This window comes from Saccopteryx bilineata, chromosome X, assembly GCF_036850765.1.
Source record: "Saccopteryx bilineata isolate mSacBil1 chromosome X, mSacBil1_pri_phased_curated, whole genome shotgun sequence".
NCBI classification, from domain to species: domain Eukaryota; kingdom Metazoa; phylum Chordata; class Mammalia; order Chiroptera; family Emballonuridae; genus Saccopteryx; species Saccopteryx bilineata.
Window position 1 is genome coordinate 124,335,746 of NC_089502.1, and position 9,097 is coordinate 124,344,842.

Consider the following 9,097-nt stretch of genomic DNA (forward strand, 5'->3'; position numbering starts at 1 on the left):
AAAAATGAAACAAATACGTAGCAAAGCAGCTCACAGTCATGAAGCATGCAATAAGCTGGCAAATATAGAATTCTAATTAACTTTGCTGGTCTCACTGTATGTGCATATGTCTTTTTCCTAGAAAAGTGGTGCCATGCTCACAGTGAATTAATTTTACTTAAAAGGTATTGTTAACAAACAAGATCTCACACAACATGACTGTCTAGGACAGAAGTCATTTTGAAAATGTTGGAAGGAGGAGGTGCACTTGGCTTAAGCAGACAAAAGAAATGACAATGGCAATGACTTCATGAGGGAAAAAGAGGCCATATTTTCATATGGAATCCCAAGTGATTCATCAATTATAAATACCACATACTTTTACAGATGAGGCTGTGGAACAGGACTGGCATTATGAGGATATTTTGAAATTGTGCATCCAGAGTAGTTGAATTTCATTCCTGTGACCCATCTCCATATTGCAAAGTCAGTAGATCATTATTACTCCCCTTTGACAACCAAGGGGCAGTGAGGATTAATCTCTGGAGAAACTGAACCAGAGAGAGTCTGTCTGGGGACATTATTCTCAGCAAAGAACACAGTTAATGGTTGAGATGTAGGGCTGAAAATTGTAGAATTAAGTGTTAAGTATATACATGGTACTGTAGGTGTCCTCAGCCCCCTTCTTCCTTAATGCTCCTAGATCATGAGCAGCTAGGCATATACAGTGTGTCTATAAAGTCATGGTGCACTTTTGACCGGTCACAGGAAAGCAACAAAAGACAATAGAAATGTGAAATCTGCACCAAATCAAAGGAAAACGCTCCCAGTTTCTGTAAGATGATGTGGCAGCATGTGCGCATGTGCATATGATGATGTAACACCGTGTATACAGTGGAGCAGCCCACGGCCATGCCAGTAGAGATGTGGACGATACAGAGGAGAGTTCAGTGTGTTCTGTGGCTTGCTAAATTCGAATCCGTGACCAAAGTGCAACATGAATATCGGCGCGTTTATAACGAAGCGCCACCACATAGCAATAACACTACTGGGTGGGATAAGCAGTTGAAGGAAACCGGCAGTTTGGTGAAGAAACCCCGTTCTGGTAGCCATCAGTCAGTGACGAGTCTGTAGAGGCTAAATGGGATAGCTACCTAAGGAGCCCTAAAAAATCTGTGCGTGAGCCCACATTGAACTGTACGGAATAGGTATGAAACTGGGAGAGTTTTCCTTTTATTTGGTGCAGATTTCACATTTCTATCATCTTTTGTTGCTTTCCTGTGACTGATCAAAAGTGCACCGTGACTTTACAGACAGTGTATATTCACCAGGCAGGAGACAGGAAGATTATTTTCTTAACTTCTTCAGAGAAAAAGTGTCCTAAAACTGACATTTGGGAGTCATTAACAGAAGCTGGATTTGACATGATAACCTTAGAGTTAAAACAATCAGAAAAGAAGCTTTTGTAGTGTCTCACTCTTAATTTAAAAGCACAGTCCCAAATTAGTAAATAGTTGATGAGCCTCAAACTTGAAAAAAAGGTAAAATTGGAGGAAACACAGACAAGATATATAGTAAAAGAAAACTGAAAACATTAGTACCTGCAAAAGACAGATATTTCATCCAAGAAATGAAACAGAATTCTATAGTAGTCCCCTTATCCATTGGAGATATATTCTGAGACCCCAAGGGGATACCTGAAACCATGGATACAACCAAACTGTTATACAATGTGTTTTTTCCCCTAAAGATCCCTTTCTCGTAAAGTTCTTTTTGGCCTATCTGAACTGCCAGTATCTTGAACTTTGGGACCATTATTAAGTAAAATAAGGGTGACTTGAACACAAGCACTGTGATACTGTGACACACTCAGTTTGATGACCAAGAAGGCTACCAGGTAACTGACGGGGGAAGCATATACAGTATAAACACCCTAGACCAGGGGTCCCCAAACTATGGCCCGGGGGCCACATGCGGCCCCCTGAGGCCATTTATCCGCCCCTGCCGCACTTCCGGAAAGGGCACCTCTTTCATTGGTGGTCAGTGAGAGGAGCATAGTTCCCATTGAAATACTGGTCAGTTTGTTGATTTAAATTTACTTGTTCTTTATTTTAAATATTGTATTTGTTCCGGTTTTTTTGTTTTGTTTGTTTTTTGGGTTTTTTTTGTTTTTTGTTTTTTGTTTTTTACTTTATTTTTTATTTTATTTTTTTTAAATATCTTTCTTTTTTTTTAATTTTTTTTTTATTTATTCATTTTAGAGAGGAGAGGGGGAGACAGAGAGAGAGAGAGAGAGAGAGAGAGAGGAGAGACAGAGAGAGAGAAGGAGGGGAGGAGCTGGAAGCATCAACTCCCATATGTGCCTTGACCAGGCAAGCCCAGGGTTTCAAACCGGCGACCTCAGCATCTCCAGGTCGACGCTTTATCCACTACGCCACCACAGGTCAGGCCTGTTTTTTACTTTAAAATAAGATCTGTGCAGTGTGCATAGGGATTTGTTCATAGTTTTTTTTTTATAATCTGGCCATCCAATGGTCTGAGGGACAGTGAACTGGCCCCCTGTGTAAAAAGTTTGGGGACCCCTGCCCTAGACAAAGGGATGATTTACATCTTGTGTGGGATGGAGCAGGACAGTGCAAGTTTTCATCACACGACTAAGAATGGCACAAAATTTAAAGCTTATAGTAATTTTATTTCTGGAATTTTCTATTTAATATTTTTGGACTATAGTTGACCTCAGGTAACTGAAACCATAAAAAAGTGAAACTATGGATAAGGAAGAAATCCTGTATTAATATAGGGGGGAAAGTTAGAAAACATCAAAGAGTTCTTGGAAATAATAATATATTCAAAATTCAAGAGACTGGCTAAAATATAAAGTTAAGAAAAATCTCACAAGAAGTAGAATATTAAGACAGAAAATAAGAAACTAAAAATAAGAAAATAAGTAAACAGTGGATTTTGTCCAACACCTGACTAATTGTAGTACCAGAAAGAGAGAGTAGAGAGAACAGAAGAAAGTAAATTAGCAAAGGATGAAATTTCTCAAACTGAATGATACATCACCAAGGGCCTAGAACAGGAATAAAAGGGATGCACACCATGTCAAATCATTGGGAATGTTCAGAATTCCAAGAGAAAGAGAAAACCCTAAAATCTTTCAAAAAAAGTCACATATAAATTAACTTCAAATTAGTAAAGATATTAACAATATGAAACAGGAACAACAATTATGATTTAGTAAAATTATTAGGGCTTAAAATCTTTGATCATTTAAATAAAGAATAGGTATGTTGCTGAGGTAGGATAGCACATAGAATTACTAACTTCCTGAAAGCAGAAAGAAATAGGGAGATATGTAAAAGTTTAAAAATAAAAAATAGAAGCAACACATACTAATTGAAGCAGAGGAAAGTTGAGAGAGAAAGAGCGACCAGAAGAGAGAAAAAGGAGGAGGAAGGAAGAGAGGAAAGGAGACAGAGGAAGAGAGATGTGAAGAAATAATATAGATAAAATAGTCAAATTAAAGGGGAAATAAATACTTTAGATTGAGAAAACACATTTTGAAAGGTCAAAGAGAGAGAGAGAAATAAATAAATCCCAAAAAATAGAGTGTAAGTTTCAAAGAAACAAGACCAGATTGACATCATCATAGTCTCTCTGGAATGCAAGACAAGGGAATGATGTTTTTAAAACACTGAAGGAGGGAACTGTTTCCAAGGTTTCCTCGGGTTCGGCTTGTGGCATGGTGACAGGTTCTGGGAGCCAAGGCAACCGATACCTTTGAGGCTAGCGAGAACACCCCATTGTCCCCTCGCTTTGGGGATCCCGCAGCAGTGATGGCTCAGGTGTCTGGTTCGCGCAGCCCGGAGAGGGAGGCCTCGGGCCCCAGAGTGAAGCATCGCAGTTCTTCGAGGAGCCCTAAATCCAGCAAATCTGCTCACTCCCAGCGGAGCTGCTGCTCCCGTTCACACTCTTGCTCTCGGTCTGGGGATCGGAATGGCCTCAACCACCAACCGAGTGGCTTTAGCCAAGGCTCCAGAAACCAGCCCTACGGTTCCCGCTCGCGGTCACGGTCTTGGGAGCGGCTGTCTGCCACGCGGGGCACCATCTTAGCTTCTGCCTCCTCTGCTTATTATGGCGACTACTCACAGCCCTATGGGAGCAACAAGACTTGGCCTAACCTCCTGGACAAGGAAAGAGAGGAAAGCCTGCGGCAGAAGACGTTAAGTGAGAGAGAGAGAGGATTGGAGAATTGGGAACTCCTAAAGTGTGGGGACTTTCTCCAAAGAATCCAGAACCAGACTCTGATGAACAGACACCGGTAGAGGATGAAGAGCCAAAGAAAAGCACTACTTCAGCTTCTACTTTAAAAGAGGAAAAGAAGAGGAAGAAGAAGTCCAGTCATTCAAAAGAAAGGTGCAAGAAAAGGAGAAAGAAAAGATCATCTAAAAGAAAACACAAGAAGTATTATGAGGATAGTGACAGTGACTCTGATTCTGAAACAGAATCCAGTGATGAAGATACAAAAAGGAGATCAAAGAAAGTCAAGAAAAAGGAAAAGAAGAAAAAAAAGCAGATCGAAGAAATACAAGAAAAAGAAGTCTAAGAAGAACAGAAAAGATTCCAGTGGTTCAAGCTCTAAAGAGTCCCAACAAGAGTTTCTGCAGAATCCCTGGAAGGATTGATCAAAGCCTGAAGAACCCTCAGATTTAATTGGCCCAGAGCCTCCAAAAACACTTGCCTCTCAAGATGATAAACCCCTGAGCTATGGCCATGCTCTGTTACCTGGTGAAGGTGCAGCTATATCTGAATACGTAAAATCTGGAAAACGTATCCCACGAAGGGGTGAAATTGGTTTGACAAGTGAAGAAATCGCATCGTTTCAACGCTTGGGTTATGTGATGAGTGGTAGCAGGCATAGCCAAATCGAGGCTGTGCGACTTCGAAAAGAGAACCAGATCTATAGTGCTGATGAGAAGAGAGCTCTTGCATTCTTTAACCAAGAAGAGAGACGAAAGAGAGAAAACAAGATTCTGGCCAGTTTTCGAGAGATGATATACAGGAGAACTAAAGGGAAAGATGACAAATAAGGATTTTCAGATTGTCTAAGAGACAAAGTCTCGGTTTCTATATGCATACAGAAAGATTGTTATGATCTAAAAAGTTTTAGTGTTACTGTGCCTTCTGTTTCATTCTTTCAGTCCTTCAATTAAAAGCTGTGTATTGATAAATAAATAAATAATTTTAAAAAATCAAAAAAGCACTGAAGGAAAAGACTTTTTCATATACCTGTATATAAAAAAATAGTCACTTAAATATGTGTGTGTGTGTGTGTGTGTGTGTAGCAATAAATATTTTAAGCATTTAAAAAGCTATAGAAGGTATGTCACAAGAAGACCCACATTACAGAGGGGAAACTTTGGGAGATGTTAAACTCAATTTAAGACTTACCATAGTCCCTAACATGTAATAGATTTCCTGTAAATAGTGTTTGCTAAAGTAATGTAAACTGAGGTGCTAATTGTCAATAGAGGAAGAGTACTAAGGAACTGGAAGGGTTTGGGATTGAAAGCATAGGGACAAAGAAAAGTACAGTCTAAAGAAGACATTATTTACAAGTTCTTCAGTGACTTCCTATCCCCTGATCCAATATGACTTTAATGTTGCACATGATGATGTAGATTTAGATTTCAACAAGGGAAAATATCTGTAAGATTTAAAGAGAGTAATTAGGGACTATCGAATGCCCAAAACATCAAAATCTCTTTTATATCAAGCACACAAAAACTACTAATACAGTGTTTGGCAAAAGTAGACTTACAGTTGTGAGTACATGAAACAGAGCCTATTCTTGTATTATTTATTAATTACTGTATTGTTTTCCATATCAATAACTGTAAACCTACCATTGCCTAATTCTATATATTAAAGCTATATGTTTTTATTAGTTCATAGGCTGAGAACCATTCATAGAAAGGAAATTTGCTTTTTTAAATGGATTAATAAAGTTCTACATACATTCATTTGGGCAACAGCTACTACTCAAATGAATACAAAGATAAATCCTCAAGCAGAAGAGAAAAGGCCTAATTAGCTCATCTGCCTACAGCTTATATTCATGCCTTCATACTACAACAATGTGTTTTCAGCTTTCTGAAGTATTAAATCAATTAAGATAATTCTAGAATATTTTTATAATGGTTTCTAGAGAACAATAGCTTATTTCCATTCCTCCGCGTGGTGATTATCTGAAGAAAACTAAAATTTTTCAACCACCTCAATAAATGAGTGATTTTTTATTATCATTTTACTTTTATAAACCTTGAAGATACAGTGTTCATTGATCAGAGTCCTTTGATTTTATATGCAGAAAATCAGCATGATTTAACTTAAGAAAAAGGCTAATGCATGGGCTCAATTATCCACTGATAAAAAGGACAGAGTGCAGAATTCTTCCCCTGCTTTTCATTTCAATTTACACTCAGACTACATGGCAGAGGGCACAATATGTAGCAGATCAAGTGTTATAACCTTAAAGGTTATGCAAGGGATAAGGAAGTCTTTTCTCCTGCCAAAATTTGAAAAATCTTTCTAAGAGAAAGATTTCAGGGTGGCCTAGCTTGAGTCATATGCTGGTCTTTGAAGCAGTCACTATGTACAGGTGAAAGAGGTTGTGACTGGAATCTGTCTGGGTCTTCTTCTTGTTCTTGTACAGGTGTTGTTTTATGTTCGGCCCCTGGAAAGCTGGCTCTGAGATAGAGATGTGCATGCAAAAAGTTCATGAAAAAGTGCTCTTAAAATCAGCATCTGTGAGAGAGTTTAGAAAGAACTAGACAACAAGGGATATTGAATCGAGGCATTTTGGGGGCTGAGTTCACAACAAAAACTTCATAGAGAATTGGAGGCCCTGGCCAGATAGTTCAGTTGGCTAGAGCATTATCCAGACACACCAAGGTTGCAGTTCCAATCCCTGGTCAGGGCACATAAAAAAACAACCAATGAATGCACAAATAAGTGGAACTACAAATCGATGTTTCTCTCTGCCTCTCTTTCTCTCTCCTTCCCTCCCTCCCTCCCTCCCTCCCTCCCTCCCTCTCTCCCTCCCTCCTTCCCTCTCTCTCTTCCTCCTTCCCTCCTCTTCTCTCTTTCAAATCAATAAATAATTTTTTAAAAGAAAGAGAAATGGAGGAGAGGTGTCTCTCTATAACTGTCCTGAATTGGAGGACAAAAAAAGATCCAAGGCTTTTTTACCCCTGAATCCACTAATCATTAGTTAGGGTTACTCCTGGAAATAGGCATGGCCCTAGGCTTATGGTGCTCTTCTGGAGGGGGAGTCAGCTTTAAGTGGTCAGCTCCCAACACTCCTATAAACTGGGGGAATAGGTTCTCTAATCCTGGAGCGTGAAGTGGCAGGGATCTTGGTAGAATACTACAGCAACCACTATGGAAGGCAGTGCCTCTACAAAGAAGGGTGAGGAGTACAAAAGGAAATGAGTAGGAGTAAAATGAGGTCACTAAAAGTCACAGTGTAATTGCTACTGGACTGGTTGATAAAACTCATTTTATAGGTTTTAATGTTTGGTGTACTTGGCTGTGAGTTAGAAGGCACAAGTTCCTTGAGAAAATATGTTAACCTTTTTTGAACTTTGTTTTATTCTGTAAAGGGAATGAAAACATATTTTGCTTTCCTGGGTTATACATAGAATAAGATATTACTGAATGCTAACATTCCATTTTAAGATATCATTTATTACTGGATTGGAATTATGAGCTTCTTGTTTTGATGATTATGTACCTGGGCCCTTTAGGATGAAAAAGGACTGTCTGCTTAAAATTAAATAATGTGTTGATAACTGGGCTGAAATATAGTTAGCTGAGCATACCTTTATACTGCAGGAGCACAAATTAAGAGTTTAACAATTCTCAAACATGCTTATAGCCCTTTCAGCATGTGTTCTCTGGTTGGTGCTAGTCAAAATTAGCAGAATCCAATGATTTTCCTTTTTGATGTAATCTTTATGGTTTAAAAATAGGCACTTAGGTGGTTATACAATATAATCAACAGTTCAAATGCTACAGAAACGTTTTCCTGAAACCTACATACTCTTATTGATCAATGGCACCCTGTTACATTTAAATTTCAAAATAAAATTTAAAAAGATAGTCACCTAAAAATTTTGGCAGCTTTTTAGTGTTCTTAGTAGTTTATTACCACTAACCTAGTATCGGTTGGAATCTTTTTCATCTTTCAGTTTTTCCATCCACTTTAAGATTGGTGAACTCCATAAATTACTGTCTACTGTTTGAATTAGGATTTCTCTCCCATTGTAAGAGCCATACTTCTGTCATGCTTCAAATAATGTTGCCTTACTCTATCACTCAAGAATGTGATGACCAGCCTGACCTGTGGTGGCGCAGTGGGTAAAGCATCGACCTGAAAATGCTGAGGTTGTTGGTTCGAAACCCTGGGCTTGCCTGGTCAAGGCACATATGGGAGTTGATGCTTCCAGCTCCTCCCCCCCGTCTCTCTCTCTCTCTCCTCTCTAAAAAATAAATAAATAAAATAAAATAATTAAAAAAAGAATTAAGGTGACTAACTTTATGAGAATGAAAAGGACAAAAAAAATTGAAGAAAAGAATGTGATGACCAGATCACATTATTTTTGTCATTTTTATGATGTTACAGATTTCGACGCACATGCTTTTAGTCTATGTTTTCAAAATGAGGTGTTTTATTTTAAAAATATTTCCCACTTAATTAAAACACTGCCCTTTAACCAATTTAATGTTCATGAATTTAATTTTATCTTTCAAGTGTGGCACCAAGAATCAAAGTAATGATAACAAACAACTACCTTATATGATAGCATTATTTATAATTTAAAAAGCACATTTATAATATATTTCATCACGTTTCCAAAATGGAGTGAGTTCTGATGTGTAGATCAAATCTTGCCTTTAAACTGATGCATGAAAATTTTAAGTGGTTTGTACAAGTTTGTATAGTTATTATGTAGTATTGAGTTCAGGATCCTACTACAAATGACTCTTTACTGTCTTTGGGTCTTGGTATAAAAAGTCAGTTAGGCAAAAGAGAATGAGATTCTTTATTTTC

The 9,097-nt window shown here is 38.2% G+C and overlaps 1 pseudogene; it reads left to right on the forward strand.

Moving 5' to 3' along the window:
* The first annotated feature begins 3,818 nt into the window (after positions 1–3,818).
* LOC136317181 (NF-kappa-B-activating protein pseudogene) lies at positions 3,819–5,072 on the forward strand (annotated as a pseudogene).
* The last annotated feature ends 4,025 nt before the right edge of the window (positions 5,073–9,097 follow it).